Source organism: Cololabis saira, chromosome 2 (assembly GCF_033807715.1).
Source record: "Cololabis saira isolate AMF1-May2022 chromosome 2, fColSai1.1, whole genome shotgun sequence".
NCBI lineage: Eukaryota > Metazoa > Chordata > Actinopteri > Beloniformes > Belonidae > Cololabis > Cololabis saira.
The window spans coordinates 7,459,784-7,477,529 of NC_084588.1; the positions used below are offsets into that span (position 1 = coordinate 7,459,784).

Consider the following 17,746-nt stretch of genomic DNA (forward strand, 5'->3'; position numbering starts at 1 on the left):
AGTGTTATGGGCTGCATTGGAACCACATCTGGACAGTTAATTTGGCCGACAGGATCCGGCTGTGTGGGCTGTTAAATGTCAAGACAAAAAAAAATTTTAAGAAAAGGATAGATGCAAAAAAAGGAAACAAGAGAACCAAGGCAATGTTTTAGTAATTTTAATTAATTTCACACCAGGGATTATTAGAGGGAATTTAAATTCAATCGAAGAGGAATTAGAACGCCAGAAAGCTTTAAGAAAGAAACGCTTTACACACTCACCATCTATAAAAAAAAAAAAAAAAAAAAAAAACAGCACAGGAGAATGTTGTATTTGTCTAAATATGATGTCCGGAAAATTCCTGGAGTTGATCTGATTGTTGTGCTGTGGAAGCACGAGAGAGTGCATGGAGGCATTAAACTGAAAAGCCAATCTGTGTCACATCAAATTTAAGGGAATAAAATATCGGCCTTGAATGTTGTTTTTGGCCAGGTTGGTGACACTGCTGTTTGATTTGCTGAGCTTCCTGGCATGACGGTGACTGTTGAGTAAATGATGGTTGCTGGTCATTGGCTGAGCTGCCTGTCAATCAAGCACGAGTCTGAACTGTTGCAGTCAAAAGCATTTTCAAGAGCTCACATTTGCGCCTGCGTTGGGAGTGCCTGACTATTCCCAATCATTTTACCACAAGATGGTTAAAAAGGATGTTTGAAGTGATGGTTGGAGCTGTTTGAAATGGACTGTGTCATAATTGTTATGGAAATTAGATTGAACAATAAAGACCAAACTCTATGTCTCTATCTGACTTGGTGGGTGTTTATCTGTCTGAGACTGGGGGAAATTTTGATTTAGTTTATAGTTAGATTAGAGATTATATATTTCCATACAGCACATATATATTAACTAATTAATGATATGTTTGGACAAGCTAAACTTCAGTCATCAGGTTAAGCAAAATTATCTTCTGTGATTTACCTGTAAATCAATGTTTTAAAATAAACTAAGATAAAAATGGATGATGGACAATAATAATGAAAGTTTGAAGGTAACTAAATTATATCTGAAAACTTAAATTGATTTTTAGCAGTGAAACCTTTTAGTAATTATTAATTATCTTAGATGAATCTTGTTGGGATGAAAAAGGAAAAAAATGATGGAAAAACACTGTTTAAGTTTGTAGTAAAGGAAAATGAACTGTTTAAGTTTATGAACATTAAAGTAAGGCTATTCCAAATAATAAAAAATAAATTATTAGAAAAAACTTAGATTTACGTAATTACTCACACACTGACAAAAGTGTACGCTGAAATATAAATCTGGACAAAGCAAAATCTGAATAACTAAATGTATGAAATTATTCAAATCTATGAAGCCTCCATTCTTCCATCAACTGAGCTCTGTGTGTGTGTGTGTGTGTGTGTGTGTGTGTGTGTGTGTGTGTGTGTGTGTGTGTGTGTGTGTGTGTGTGTGTGTGTGTGTGTGTGTGTGTGTGTGTGTGAGATAATACATTTTATTTGTTAGGTGCCTTTCATGGCACTCAAGGTCGCAGTACAACAATTTAAGAAAACAGAAAACAGCAGAGTTTGCAGCAGAACATAAAAGACAGATATTATAATTCAAATGCCTGTCTGAATAAGTAGGTTTTGAGATCTGACTGAAAAACTGAAACAGAGTCAATATTCCTGATGTCAGGGGGCAGGGAGTTCCTGAGACCCCAGAGCTGGCAGAGCGGCTGAAAGCTCTAGACCCCATGGTGGACAGACGTCCTGGGGGGACAGTCAGGGCTCAGAGAGGAGGCAGATCTGAGAGACCTGGTGAGAATATTGATGCATAGGAAAGAGAGGTATGAGGGAGCATGGTTATGCATGGCCTTAAACGTCAAGAGGAGGATTTTCTAGTTGATACAGTGTTTAATGGGAAGCCAGTGGAGTTGGTCATAATCTGGGCAGCAGCGTTCTGGACCACTTGGAGTTTATGGAGGAGTGTGTAGGGGGGACCAAAGAGAAGGGAATTGCAATAGTCTAGGTGGGAACTGATTAGAGAGGAAACCAAGATTGCTGTGCTGTTGGGAGTGCGTGAAGAGTGGAGGGGGTTGATGATTTGGAGGTGGAAGTAGGCAGACCAGATGGTGTTGTTGATGTGGGACTGGAATGATAAGGTGCTGTCGAGGACTCTTAGCCTAAGGGGAGGGGGTACCAGAGTAGTTGTCTATGTTGAAGGTGAAGCTAGGATGTTTGGAGGGGGTGGATTTTAAACCAATGAGGACTACCTCAGTTTTATCACTGTTAAGTTTGAGGAGATTTTAGGCGAGCCAGGCTTTGATTTCCAGTAAGCAAGCACAGAGGGAAGAGGGTGGGGAGGTGGAAATGGGTTTGGAAGAAACATAGAGCTGGGTGTTGTCCGCGTAACAGTGGAAATAAACTTACTGTTTTCTGAAATATCAATCTGAGTGGGCGGAGATAAATAATAAATAGGATAGGGCCCAGACAGGAGAACTAGTGGATATGGACAGCTGGAGGTGATGGGGGTCAGTTGATGGTGGATAGTAGGTATTTTTGAGTTAAGCCCTAGTGTTCCCAGCACCAGCAGTGATTGATTCCGTGAAGTATTGTGATTTGGCTGAGGAGAGGGCATCTTTGTATTTGAGAATGTGAGCATTGTACATGTGTTTGTGAACAAAGCCTTTTTTTTCTTTTGCTATGTCTCCGTGCTCTGTGACTGTATCAACATGCATCTTCACATAAGATCCCCCATGGCCTCCTGGATTACACTGCTCATCTTTGCTCTGCTTATTTTGACCCAGCCCCCCAGTGATACTAACATACTTTTGCACAGGCCTGCAACAGCCACCTATGGTGTTGGAACGTTGGACTTCCATCTATTGTCAAGAGATGCTACCACTTTCTGGATCACAAAAAATGCAGGAACTCCCAGACTGTCTGTGTCACTCTCCCCACTGTACTCTTTTGTATTATTGCAGCATTTCGTTGACTCTCCCCTTCCATTACCTGCCAAATTATACATGATAGACAAAAGCTTTATTCCAAAATCACACTTTGGCTCTGCTGTCAGGCATATTTTAATTGTTCTTATGTTACTTATTTCAGGGAATATTCATCCCAACCCAGGCCCAGCTACTTTTAATCATACTGTCCCTACCTTGTCATTTAATGATTTATGTGACCGCACTTCTATGGGCTTCCTACACATTAACATCCGTAGCCTGCTACGGATGTTAATGTGTAAAATTTACCAAAAAAATTTACCTGCTGAAATCATGGGTTGAACTATTACTCCTGATGTCCTTGCTATTTCCGAATCTTGGCTCAGGAAAGGTATTGTCAATCCTGTCATCTCCATATCAGGTAATAATATATTTTGCCAGGACAGAGCTACTAAAGGAGGTGGTGTAGCTTTTTATGTCAAAGATTACCTGCAATGCACTATTGTCAAAGTCTGTTCCTAAGCTGCTTGAACTGCTAGTGTTAAAGATCAAACTATCTAACATTTTTTCTCTCTCTGTTGCTTACTGCTATAGACCTCCCACTGCCCCACTATGCTCTATAACTGTACTCAGTGAACTTCTGGCCCCGCACATCTACTCTGAGTTCATTATTTTGGGTGATCTTAACTGGGACATGACTAACCCCCCTGATTTGGTTATTCAACAATTTGATGCCCTAAACCTCTTCCAAATCATTTCAGAGCCCACAACACTTGAAATACCCTTCTTCTGCTACATTGACAGATGTCATTCTCACAAATGCCGCCTCTAATTATAAATCTGGGGTTTTTAGTCAGGATATGAGTGATCATTGTGCTATTGGTTGCATACGCTCTGGCTCTACAGCTACAGTCCCCCTGTGACTGTATCTAAGCGCTCCTTGAAAAGGTTTAACCTAGAAGCCTTTCTCCACGACGCTGCTGCAGCAAACTGGGATAGAATCAGCACTTTCTTTTCTTTCTTGTGTTTCTGTTTCTGGCCAGGAGGTTAAAGAGGGGTCTCGCCATTGTGGAGTAATTGGGCACAAAGTACTGGTAATAGTTAACCATTCCCAGAAATGACCTGACACGAGACTGAGATGGGGTGACTTCATCTGGTCCCATCATATCCGTAGTGGCCATCTTGCTGACAGCGTCGACTTTGGTGGGGTCTGTAGACACACCAGATTCATTGATGATGTGCCCAAGGAATTTCACTGACCGCCTGAGCAGCCAACACTTTTTTGAGGAGTTTCGGGTTGTGCAGACGAAGGCGACTGAAGACCAGCTCCAGCCGTTCCAGAGCTAACTTCTCAGTTGGCGGTAAGACCAGCAAGTCATCGAGGTAGCACAGCAGACTGAGAAAGTTCTGGTCACCGAATATGCACATCATTATTCTCATGAAACTGGCTGGGTTGTTGCACAAGCCCCTGAGGGAGACGGTTGTACTCATACAGACCCATGGCTGTTGTGAATGCAGAGTACTTGCGGTCATCCTTGTGCAGTGGCAACCCGACGTCATATCCATCGTACTGAAAAATGCATACCCGCCCAGGGCAGCTAAACAGTCAGCTTGGTGTGACAGGGGATGGGCGTCTTTCAGTGACCGTTTGTTAAGCCACTGGAAGTCTGTGCACACTCCTAACTCGCCGGGGGCGTATACCGGGGGAATCTTCTGAAGGCTTCCTGCCACACACGAGGCCTTTCCTTATGTCAGAATAAGAGGAACTGAAGCCTTGACCCCCCTGACATTCCTCTTCGTCAAATGCTTGTTTTGACTCCTTGTCCTGTTCCAGTAGCAAGCAGTAGCCATCTGCCGCTGCATATCTAATTTGGCTGATGCGCAGTGGCCACTTCTCCCAGTTGGATAGCTGCTCCATTTTGTCCAGGGGCCTTCCCAGGTCCTCTTTTACCAGCAGACTGAACCCTTTTTCTGCAGAAGGTTCTCCTACCAGGACCTCTTTAGGACCACTTTGAGCTCGATTTTCCTTAGAAAGCTTAATCTTTTGGTGAACATCACCAAGATCAAGGATGTTCTCCATATGTGGTGGCTCCTTTGATAACTGAGGCGATGTATTCAAGAGGTACTGGAGATCTCCATTTATGCCATAACCTAGTATAGTAACATTTTGTGTGGAAAATAAGGCCCTTATAAATTCAACTGTCTCTGGGTGTTTAGAAAATCCTTTTGCACATAGGTCTAACAAGAAAACTGTCAAGAACTGCAATCTGAATGACAGCAATCTCCTGAGGCAAGATGGAGCTAAATGTGGATTTATACTCCATGTCCACACCGATTATACCACCTTCCTTTAGCACCATATTTTGACATTTCCGGAGAGCTTTTGGTGTGTCGACAGAGTAAACTTTTTCTTTGATACGTGGCACCTGGTAGAACTGACAGTTTGATAGCAGCCACTCATTGGCTTCCACTGAATCTGGACAGATCTGCTGTAGATCAGGTGGTAGACTCTGCTGTTTATTCCATACTTGCACAGGAAGTTGATGTTGTGGAATGTGGTATCTCAGGGACCACTGGGAGGCTTTCTGAAGACTAGAGTACCTCACCAACAAGTTTATCAAATTGACCTGCATCGTGGGGTCATCTGCCACTATACTCTCTACATGGTCAATCCAGGTCTCTTGTTAGGAAATGGGAGTTGTTCTGATCCAGATGTAAGAGAGAGCAGGAGGCAGGAGTTCTCAAAAATGTAGATTTATTTTAAAATGACAAAAAGCGCTGCTTTGCAGGATACAAAAAAAAACTAGAGTTTCCCACAAGGATCAAAACTACAAAACCGGGCTCGAGAAAAACACAGAGGGAGGAAACAATTACGGACCAGCAGGGAGCAAGGGAAAGACAAGACCAGATATACACAAGGGGATAACGAGACATGGGTGCAGACGATCAGGGCCGATGAGAAACAGGAAGGTCAAACCAGAACTTAAACACAAGGACACAGGCTTCAAAATAAAACAGGAAGGGTCAAACCCTGACATCTCTTCTCTCATTTGTCTCTTTAGAAATATTTTATACGTGATGAAAGTTAGAGAGCCTAGTCTCCTCTGCGTCAAAACATTTGGACATAATCATTGGTCAATCTTAAAGGTATTCATGAGTCGTATGACATGTTTGGAGAGCATTTTGGGCTGGAGGTTGTCTATCCAGCGCTTGTAAAGGGCTGTAAAAGAGAAATCCTGGGTTCGTTTTTTCCACACAGAAGCTAGGATGGCACCAAGAAGAAGTCCAGAAGAATTGCAAGAAAAGCGAACGTCTCTGCCGAAATCAACAGGTCCTGTAATATCAGAGATGTGTATATCTCCTCAACATTCAGTTCTTCCTTTCATTCCATTGTTTTGGTGATCAATGAAGCCTCACGGTGTAGGTAGAGAGCTTCCAACCTAACAATGTAATAACGTAATATAGATGGGTGTGAAGACTTGAGCTGATAATTGCTCACAAGACCATCTACAAAGGCAGGTTGGTTATCCATCAGTAAGCCACCGGCTTGTTGCTGGAGTGCCACTGCTTTCTGCTCTGAAAGTAAGCTCAGATTGACCTGAGGATGTTCCTTCATCCATATATGGAATTTCATGAGGATGTGATAAACCAGGTTGTCGCTCAGAGACTTCTGTTTGCCTGGACAGCTTCCAGGATTGTTAGTAAGGCCTCAAGAGGCTCAGTGAGCTTTGAAAACCCCTGGAGGGCTGCAACGTGTAGCATCTGCAGATTATTTGGGTTCCATAGCTCAAAGAGCTGGTCTCACATAAGAGCAGGGTCAACACCTGCTTCCCCTGTTGTGGTGTGGTCCATTTCTGTCCAGAAAGACACACTCAGTTTATGGGAAGCCTCCACTGCCATTGATGGGGCCTCATCCGTAGTTAGTATACAGTTAGTGTTGAGTTTGGGGACCACCCTCTCCCCATCAAACACGACTTTTCACAGGTTCATCGGTGGTTGTTGGTTTTGTTGGAGCCATACCCAAGACTTCCCAAGTCCTCTGTGAAGGCCTTTTGCTAGTCCTCATCCTCCTGGAATGAATGATTATCAACAGGTCTGGCATGTAGCTGCAGGTCCTTCAGAGTGTAGACATTTTTACTGTACATTTTTCTGTACCTGGGAGATTTGATTTTATTCATTTTTAGGCAAGAACAGCCCAATGTTTATAGTGTTGTATATCAATATGATTGTAAATACTGTCTAATGTATGTAGGTGGTATGGCCTGCACTTTTTTCAATAAATAAATATATAATTTCATTCAGGTGTGATTTGCCAAGCAATGATTTACCAGACTATTGCGCAACCGACGGTGACACACTGGGAGAAACTACTGCTCTCACTAACTTTTTAGTTTACACATCAGCTCTAACTGAAGACTGAATATTGTCTAATGGGTGAATTTCTACAATGATCTATTAATGTTATGTGGTGTAGGGTTGGTCAAAGGGACATTATAAAACAAGCAAAAAAGCTATTGTATATAAACTATAAATCTGGACATTATTATTATAAATTTTAGTCTTTAGGTTGCACAATAGTCTTGATTTCGGCCCAATCCTGCTCCTTCCTGTTTTTGACCAATAGTAGAGGAGCTGGACCAAGAAGGGCAGCCCTCATTTGCATAATGAGACAGAAATGCATAAGGTAGAGTAAGGGCCAGTCCCAATACACCCCCTAGCCCTACTTTTCAGCCCTACCCCTAAATTGTGCACGTTCCCGTGAGGGTAGTGGTGTCCCAATTCCTCTTTGCATGTAGGGGTAGTGGCCTAAACGAGGGCTAGTGTGTATGAATCTAGCCCTTCACAGCGAGGGATTTCAGATGCTGACTTCGCGACGGAGGGCCAGAGAAAATTTCATTTGCAGACTGATTCAAACAAAAAAACATGGCGGACATTTTTCATTTTTAGTGAATAAAGTCAATATTTTGAGTTAGTTTCTGCATAAAAAATGTGTTTTGATTACATTTCTAGTGAGAAATATATATTTTACTTTCATAATATTCACTCAATGAATGTGCATAATCACTCGCTTGCTCGCTGTTGCGTTGTATCTTCAGATCTCGCCAGAATAAAGGCTGATTTATGGTTCCGCGTTACACCAACGCAGAGCCTACGGCGTAGATTGTCACCGCGTACCCTACGCCGTAGGCTCTGCGTCGATTTAATGCGGTACCATAAATCGCCGGCGGCTCTTCTCATCCCCGAAAACATCGGAGCAAATTTCTTAACAGGTGTTATTTGGATAAACTGAGCCCAGGTTGGGGATCATAACGGTTACTTTTACGCCTGAAAAAATATTAAAACTTAATAAAGTGGCATATTAACAGCGCTACAGTGGAAATTAAAACAGCTTCTAGCTCTGGGCTTCCTGATATGGTGTGACGTATGTGCAAACGTAACTACGCAGTCGCTTACGTACCCGAACGTAAACCAGGCAGTGACGTAGCAAGTGGTGTCCCAATCCCTAGGGAAGATTACAAGGGCCCTACCCCTTGTGGCTTCATTTTGAGGGCTAGTGGTAGTGAGTAGGGGGTGTATTGGGATTGGCCCTAAAAAGAGGAGACGAGGGAATGTAAAAACAAGGAATGCATGTGTAAGGAAAAGGAAAAAAAAAATATATATATATATATATATATATTGGGGTTTTTTGAGCACATCATAGGAGGAGGAAAAGCAGACCCGCTCATGCATTGGTGGAAGTGCCATTTGTTCTGTTATGAGTTGATCTAATGGCGAAATAAATTTTGAAATATTAGATTTTTTTAAGTTCTGTTGTGCTACATTAAGACTGGCTTCATTAGGGCATTTCTGGAAAAAAAAAATACTTCCACACTGCTGACCAGTCTTTAATCTTCCTAATCTGCCATTTGACTGAAAATTTCAGAAAAAAACATTTGAAATAATTACATTACTAAATACTTTAATAAAATAATCAATATTCATAAATCCAAAAAAAAAAAAAGCAAAATCCAGTATGACTTTGGAAGCAACCACAGCATATAAGGACAGTGTTTATAAAGATTGATTTAATAAAACTGACTCACTGTGGATGTGAGGAGACATTCTATTTTAGTTTTGCAACGATTTAAGTGCAGCGTTTGACACAGTAGGCCGGTCCATCCTCTGAGACAGACTCCTGTCTGGCTGGCCTCTCTGGCACAGCTTTTAAGTGATTTGAGACATTCCTGAGAGAATTCTCTTGTCTCTGTGGGTCAGTATACATATAGACGATATAAAATAAACTCTTGGTGTTCCTCAAGATTCTGTTTTAGCTCAAAAACATTCCTCTCTGAATCATTATTAGCATTAATTTTCATAGTTGTGCTCATGACACACTGCCTCCTAGTCAACAACTTTAAGGATTATGATTTTCTTATTATTATTTGGAAGGGAAAACCTTTCCTAAAGCTCAGTCTGAACAAAGCTGAGATTTCATAAGGATCAGAGACAGAGTCTCAAAAAACAACCGTAAGCCATTGACACAGAAACCAAGCAATCAAGACCTAATAAAAGAAAAAAAAAAAAAACCTGAAATATCTCAGTATTAAACCCCACCTCTAAACCCACCTACTTTCTGGTCTTTTTATGTGTTAGGAAAACAAATCTAATTGTAGTTTGTCTAAAACTCAGCTGTACATATAATAACCGGATAAATAAGCATGCTCTATCAAACATATTTTAAAAGCTTCTGTACTTGCCAATTGCTTCTCTAAGAAATTATTTCAAGATCCATTTTATTGTTTCATAAAGTGGCGTTTGTTATATTTATTTAGCAGGAATGTTTTATCTCTTGAACATCCTGGGATCCTCATATTTTTCTTAACTATTCGTGAGAACCATGACATACCAAGGCTGCACCAAAGGAGAGATTCTATGTAATATGTTGTTACCAACAACTGGCATAAGATGAACTTTGAATCTAGTCTCAATGTGGACCTGTCTGCTAACTAACCCTGCACTTCAAACAAGCCACAAAAGCTGCAGTTACATTTTCCTTAATCCCTTATACTAAAGTTTGCCTGTGGAATTAGGGTTGCAAGTCCTTCTCGAAGCTCTCAACACATTAACCAGACTATGGCTCTGTAGGTTAAAAAATATTTGTAAATGTTTTTTTTCCAATATTAAAGGGGACCTATTATGGCATCTAATACCTATTTTGAACAGGCCTTGAATGTCTTAAAACTTAAAAATATTGTTTTTGCTAATAAATTAGAAATTCAGTCTCTAAACCAATATCTTTATATTCCCCGTTTCTAATCTCCATCTCTATGTGGGATTCTGAGTGGGCGGGGCTATGATAATGAGGCACTGTGCTGATTGGCACCTGACGCGATGAGGCGAATGACGCGATAAACCGCTACGAAAAAATGGCGGAAGCTCTGGCCGGCGGAGTTAGTGGTCGGCGTGGTTTCAAGCACCGCGCCCGTCGTTACGTAACGAAAAGGAGCAGAATCTTATTGGCTCGTAGATCCACATCAGACTGGACGGATCATCCGGGCGGCTGTACAGACACTGCAGAATCTGGTTGCTTTCCTCCTTCTCTGAGTTAGCAGGCTGAGGGGAGACCACTTTATATATGTTAAAGCAAGAAAAAACCTGTTTTTCAAAATAGGTCCCCTTTAAACATGATATGAGAAAAATAAAAAAACACTAATAAAAAGGAGTGGAGTGCAACCTTACCTTAGCAAGTAGCCTATGATTGAGCTCTTGCAGTTTGCAAGTGTGTGGATTTGTAAATCTTGCACCCAGCAGCAGCAGCAGCAGACTTATAGCTTTTAACTCTTGGACTGTGTAGGCACTGATACCATAAACCAGATAATTCACTATGTCAGGACATATGAGAGGTGGTAGTGCCTGTGGGTCTTTCCTCCCGTCCTCACCTGCCTGGTGGTATGGATTGATGCTATTAATCTTAAGCAGTTTCTCAAAATACCACTGTTTGCCACTGGTGTTGAGCTTCTCTGATAGAGTCCTTTTACCTTAAATTTTTCCATCCCCATTTCTTTCATAGAGATGGGGGATACATATGTGTCACTATGCAAAATCAACATGCTTGCCAAGCTAGTATGACCAGTTATGACATGATGTGAGAAAACCTGCACTCTTTGCAAATTTGAATAGTTCCTTTGAAAAACTGTGCAGACTCATGCAAACAGCAAACATCCTGCATGAACTGTGACTCTTCCACCTCCAGTCATATCTGAATGAAGCTTGATGAACATTAACAGAATCTATGAATGCTTTTGCTTTAAATGATTGATGATGCCATTAAAGTTACATGCCCAACGCCGTAAAAGACTATATATGTAAAGAAAAAAAAGATAAGGCTCTAAATAGATCCTCTATGAACATGTAAGCAAAGCTCCACATGAGTATTCATCTGAGGAGACAGAAAGGCATTACTTAACCCTCATGTTGTGTTCATTTCAGGTTAAACAATCTTGTGTTCTCGGTCAAAAATGAACACTATAAATTATCATCATAAAAACTGTAAAAAAAAAAAACAGCTCCCAAAAATAATGTGGGTTTTATTTCCTGACTGTCCTCAGGATGAGAGCAGCATTAATTTTGTTTCGATTTGGCGTTATGGAAATATCTATTAACAGTTGCTCTTCCAGTGTTCAACTAGTACATTCACCCAAAAAAAAAGAAAAGGAACAACCATAGTACAAGTTCCCTCTCTTCAAGATCAAAACAAAAAAGCTTTTAAGCTTTGCTGTTTTTTAAACTGAAAACACAGCTTCTGAGGCTTATCTCAGGCTTTTTTTTAAAGTAAAATACAAAAATGAGAGCTAAAAGAAAACAGTAGTGGGCTTAGTAATACTACAATAAAAACACAGGAAAGCACCACTAAGCATTAAATTTGCATTCGTACAAGAACAAAAACTTTGAACACATATTACATTCCATTTACACTGTCGATTACATCATCCAGCTTAAACTCACTTGAAAATGGCCGACAGCAACATACAGGCATAAAGAAGCCTGGACAGCTTATCCCGTCTGGAAAAATCAATTGCACAAATAAAGGTTAACAAAACAAAATTCTAAAACCACAACCTTCAGTCTTCCTGCAGTCTTTGTTAGACACTCAGACCGTCACGGAGCCCCGAACGTCCCTACAGTGGCAGTGGCGGTTACGTTTCCAACTCATCTCTATCAATTGTAGCTTGTCAGTTCCCAATCAGGATCATTAATTGCCGCGCAGTCGTGAGGTCACAAGTGCGCCGTAGCGGACATTTCAAAAGCAATACCGGTCAAAGAGACGGGCCGCTCGGTGGCGCAGTGGGTTAAGCAGCGGCTCATATACTGAGGCTACAGTCCTCCTGCAGCGGTCGCAGGTTCAAATCCCGGCCTGCGCACCTTTGCTGCACGTCATCCCCGATCTCTCTCTCTACCCCTTTCATATCTGCAGCTTGAATAAAGGGCCACTAGAGCCCAAAAAAATCTTTAAAAAAAAGAGGAACTATAGCCAGTCATTTTTAAAATAATGACTTAATTTACTCCACCAGGCTACAAATATCATAATTTGTTGCATTGGTTTACAGTACTTAATCAATTTAAGTTCTTGTAAACATTACAGGTTTTTAAGTTATACTGTATCTGTTCTTTATGGCCTTTATGCCTCATTTATTTCAGCGTAGGTATCTTGAATTCGATTTCTAAAACATTTCTGGATTATTTTGACTATAAGAAATAATCAGATGAAACATAGTATACTGTTTATCACAAACGGCTTTGTGTGAAAGTTCCCAAGGACATTTCCTTTAAAATATTTAAAACTTTTATGCAGTCACAAAAAGTACAGAGAGAAATTATCCCAACTTGACAATTTTACAATATTCTGAGATCAATGTTTAAATACATCAAAGAACAAAAAACAACAATAATATTACAATTTTCATCAGTCTATCAGATGAGTTTTTGCCCGATAACAGAAAAAACTGAAGATAAAATCAGGCTTCAAAACTTGGTGGAGTGGGTTAACTCAAACTTAAATGTTTTATTTTCTCATGCACGTCGGAAAATATACACAGATTGCTTTGCTTGCCTTGAAAATATATGCATTGTATTTATGTAAACATTATGCTTCTTTTCACATCTGTTCTTGCACACAGACTGCACCTGTTCCGTTTGTCACCTCTCTCTCGTGCCGCAAGTGATCTTGTTTCTTGAGCTTGTGTCTCTCTCACCAATCCTGCAGAGGCTGGTGTTCGGGGGAAAATGTTGGCATTGTTGAATATGGAGTGCCAGCATTGGTTTCCAGAAATAGCCTTATCTCATGAAATGTTCCATCCTGGATTCACCTCCACACCATGAATGCATTGTACACTGAGACATCTAAGATGTTGAAAAATGTGCTGTCTTCCTCTGACAGGAGTATGTGCCAGTAACCTTCAAAAGTGCAAAATGTAGATAAAACCATGAATACAAATGATACCTCTTGTTTTGCATGATGAATCAAGGCATCATTATAACTAATCACATACACACATGGGGGGTGGAACCTAGAGGTTACGGATGTGGGATCCATGGATTGCAACCAAGGTGAACCACTTTGGGTCCCTTAACTGCTCCCCGGGTGCTGTAAAAATAGCAGCCCAGTGCTAGTGCCAACTAGAGAGGGGTTAAAAGCAAATAATAATTTCCCCTTATGGGGAAAAAAATAAAAACATTTTTTACATATTCAAATGTGTATAGTGCAGTTCAAACTATTAATATGAAGTACATGAAAAAAAATCAACATACCTTATCGAGGTTGTCCACTCTGTCTTTGTCACTGTTGTAATCCAAGATGGATGGATCCCGTAGGTAAGAGAGAGACTGTAGGGCAAAAGTTCCTGTAGTGGTTGCCAGGGAACCCAGGTGTTCTGTGTGTTGGCATCTGACAAGTGAGGATATACTTGAGCTCAGTTTTTTACACTAATTGTAGTTCCCCCATTCATTTCCAAGGACCAGGAACACCAAGTCTGTAGTAAAGTTTAATAAAAGCACAAAATTGTATGCAAAATAATATTTTTTTTTTTGTGTTGAAATCCTCTTTGTGGACAAAGTCATGGAGTCTTAGGTCAGTTTGATCAAATTAACTAATTTTTCAGAGATAAAACGTTTAAATCGGTCAAATTTGACCGAAACACAACATGACTGTTTTAAACCTTTGTGAAAAATATCTTTAATGCCGACTACACACAATTCACACCAGGATATAAGGATAATTTTATTCAGTGTCAAAGGCAGAAGCAAACTTGAAAAACGAGATTAAACTAATAAAAAAGGTTATTAGAAACTTATAATAATAATCTTTTTAAACAAACTTGAACTTTTCATTGATGCCATTTCAGCCAAACATTTTTGCAACTTTAGAAAGAAAACATTACTCACAAATCAGTATTATTAAAAAGACATACTTTGAAAGTATACGCCTAATGGCTATGTTTAAAGACAGCCAGAATACAGCCTTGAATAATATATATGTGTAAAAACTAGATTCAAGGGGAGAAAGAAGTATGAAGCTGTGAATGAAAATTAGCTCATGAATAAAAATAATTTGCCGGTGCCCATCACTGTTCCTGATCTGATTCATTTAGTCAACAAAAATATCTCAGAGGGGTCAACAGCTCTTTCTTTTCAGGGTTTTGTGGCCCTAATGGCATTTATTTGAAATATAGGTGGACAGGAAATGGATATGAGAGTGAGATGAAGCACGCAGGAAAGAACAGGCCAGGAGTCGAATCGGCACTGCCTGCACGAGGGGAATGGCCTCTGTAAGTGGCACCTGCGCAAGCCACTGAGCTATCGAGGGCCCGGTTAAAGGCTTTTTGATTGCTGTTGGAATTAGTTCATATAAATATACGGGATGCCAGCATTTGTGCTGCAATGATGTATCAGTACTTTCCTCAAGCAGCAGCCTATGGAACAAGTCCCCCGGCTTTGTCACCATTGTAACCGAGTAATGCGCAGTGATGTTGAAGTAAGACGAATGCGGGTACTCGACTGGCTAGAGACACCTGGGATGCAGAATGATGGATAAGCTCTATCACACAGAAGCTTTAGGACATCCATGCAGCTGACACACTGCTGTTTGCTTCAGCAATATATTAGTTGCCAGATCATTCAAGAGTTGTCAAGGTGCTATTGATGCTTCATACTGGATACAGCTTTTTGATCAACACACCCTGTCATCCAGACGCCTTGCAGCAAAAGCGTGTACATTAGCTTATGCATCATGGACCAATGATATTCCTCTCTACTAACAAGCTCTCAGAGAGTAATTACTGTCCTACAGCACCTTTTAACTGCAAAGACAGATCTGGTTACTCTTCGTTCCAATTGAGCAGCGTGAGCAGTACAAGATTGTATATTTAAAATATCAGAGAACCTGTTATTGGATACAACTTTAACTGTGTTTGTATGTGTAAAATGTGTTTATTTGTTTATTTAATAAGGATCCCCATTAGTCTTCACCATGGGAAGACTATTCTTCCTGGGGTCCACACAAAGACATACAAAAGATTACAATAATCACAACTCAAAAAGGGTGAAAATATTCACCAGAATTCCTAAAATAATAAATTAAAACAAAAATAAAAGATTAAATAACCAACCAAAAACATCCACATCTTAAGTAACAATATTTGCAACTATCACCAGATCTGTATCCACTTATGAACAAAATAGTTTGCAACGTCTTTATAATTTATAATAGACTTATACTACTATACTATATATACTCATAGCCTACAGTAATTTAGAATATATTTACTATTAAATTTATAATATACTTACAATTTGCAAAATAATCACAATGTTTCCCTAGGACCGATCATAACTTCCTTCTGAACCACAGCTGCTTCAGTCTCCTTTTAAAATTTGACACCTTGATTAATGCAAAAATATAAGAATAAAAAAGTAATCTTGTTTTTGTTATCTCATCGTTACTTTTTCTACTATAATTACTCACTTTGATGGCACCAGTGGTCTTTTGGGGACCAGGGATCCCTCCTGGTAGGTGATCTATTTTACTCACCACTTGTCAGTTCATCCCTCATATTACATTTTTAACAGTACAGTTCTTTAATTTCTATTGTTTGGAATTGCTTCACTAAGTATCCCGCGTTTGTTTGTGGTAGCATTAAACATAATAACAAAGCATTAGGGAAATAAAAGTAAACTCACAATGTTAGGGTAAAATATATTTATATAGTTACAGTTTGGATATTGTATTGATGATACTTACCATTTGTTTGATTCCTTTCTCTGACTCACCATTCAAGTATAGATTTTGTGAGGGCCCGGCCCAGCAATTTCCTGTCTTTTATAACATCAGTAAACATCAGTGAAAATAAGCCTCCATGTAGAAATGGTGCATGGGTCGGAACTGAAAAAATAGTGTTGAAAAGCTGAACCCAGGTGGCGGAAAACTAAATCACAGGTTCATTATGACATTCATAAAGAGAGACTGTGCATGTATAATACAGAACTGTGGAATACAAAATAATCCTATTTTTCTGATATCATTGCCAAAAACAACAACAATGCACACATTCTGTTCACTACTGTTGACAGGCTAACACACCCTCCCGACTCAGTGGACCCTGAACTTCTATCCAACTGTGCCTGCAGTCAGTTTGCCTCATTCAGTCGGTTCTCCTATGCTAGACAGGATATGTGGCACCTCTGTGTCCAATGAGATAAACCAGGACACAATTCTGTCCAGTCACCCATGAGAACCTGGATGACATCATACACAACCTGAACTCCACCACCTGCTGCCTTGGTACTCTGCCAACAGGGTTTTTTTTAAAGTGTTGCACATTGTATGTCCTCAGATCTTCTATCTAGACATTGTAAATACGTCTGCTTTCAGGTATTTTTCCGCAGTGCCTAAAAACAGCCATCCTTAAGCCACTTTTAAAAAAGAAGAGTCTAGACAGATCACTAATGAACACCTATAGGCCCATATCAAACCTCCCCTTTCTCAGTAAAATCCTAGAAAAAGCTGTTTTTCAACAGCTGTATAACCTGTTGTGTCCGCCACTAGGTGGCCGAGTATGCCCAAGAGTGGCAGGTTGAAAAAGGGCTACAGAAAGTACGTAGAAGAAGTCTGCAGGAGAAGATACCACGTTAAGCTGCGTATAGTCTGTGTATTAGCCGGGTTGCTAATAAAGCAGTTGAAAGGAGTTCTGCCTCGGTGTTAATTTAATGTCTGTACCCATGCCCTGCAGCGGAGAGCCGTCTGTGCCGTTTTCCACATGGCAGAAAATGTTAGAGAATTACCTGTAGCCATACATGCTAGCGGAAGCTCCAGGCCTGAAGGTAGACGACGGCTCTGCTGATTCATGCCCTCGGGACCGAAGGACAGCGCTTGTTCTACACACTACCGGACACTGGCGCTATATGCTACATAAGTTGCTAAGTGTTTTGGCAAATGCCAAGGGGTAAATTGAGCTATTTGTGAAATATGCATTTTCAGTTGGTTTTGCCTCTCATGTCAACAACCTCCATGGACTTAAATGAAAGGTCATATGAATAAATTAGAGCCTAGAGTGGCATACATTTTCTTTGTGTTAAAAAAATTACTTAGACTCTTTTTTAATCTAACCGTATCAGGTTTAAGCAACATGCAGGAGTAGAAATCTAACCATCAATGTTATTTTTTCAGCACACTTTCAGCAATTGAGATTAAGCTTATCTTCAGCTGCAGGTTGCAGTGCAGCTGTAGAGGTTACCAGTCTTTCTTTCATCACATATGGGTTTAATACAGGGTTAAACTGTGAACTTCAA

General features: G+C 40.2%; 1 pseudogene; it reads right to left on the reverse strand.

Moving 5' to 3' along the window:
• Positions 1-1,667: 1,667 nt before the first annotated feature.
• On the reverse strand, positions 1,668-6,823 carry LOC133419069 (exonuclease mut-7 homolog; annotated as a pseudogene).
• Between the last annotated feature and the right edge of the window lie 10,923 nt (positions 6,824-17,746).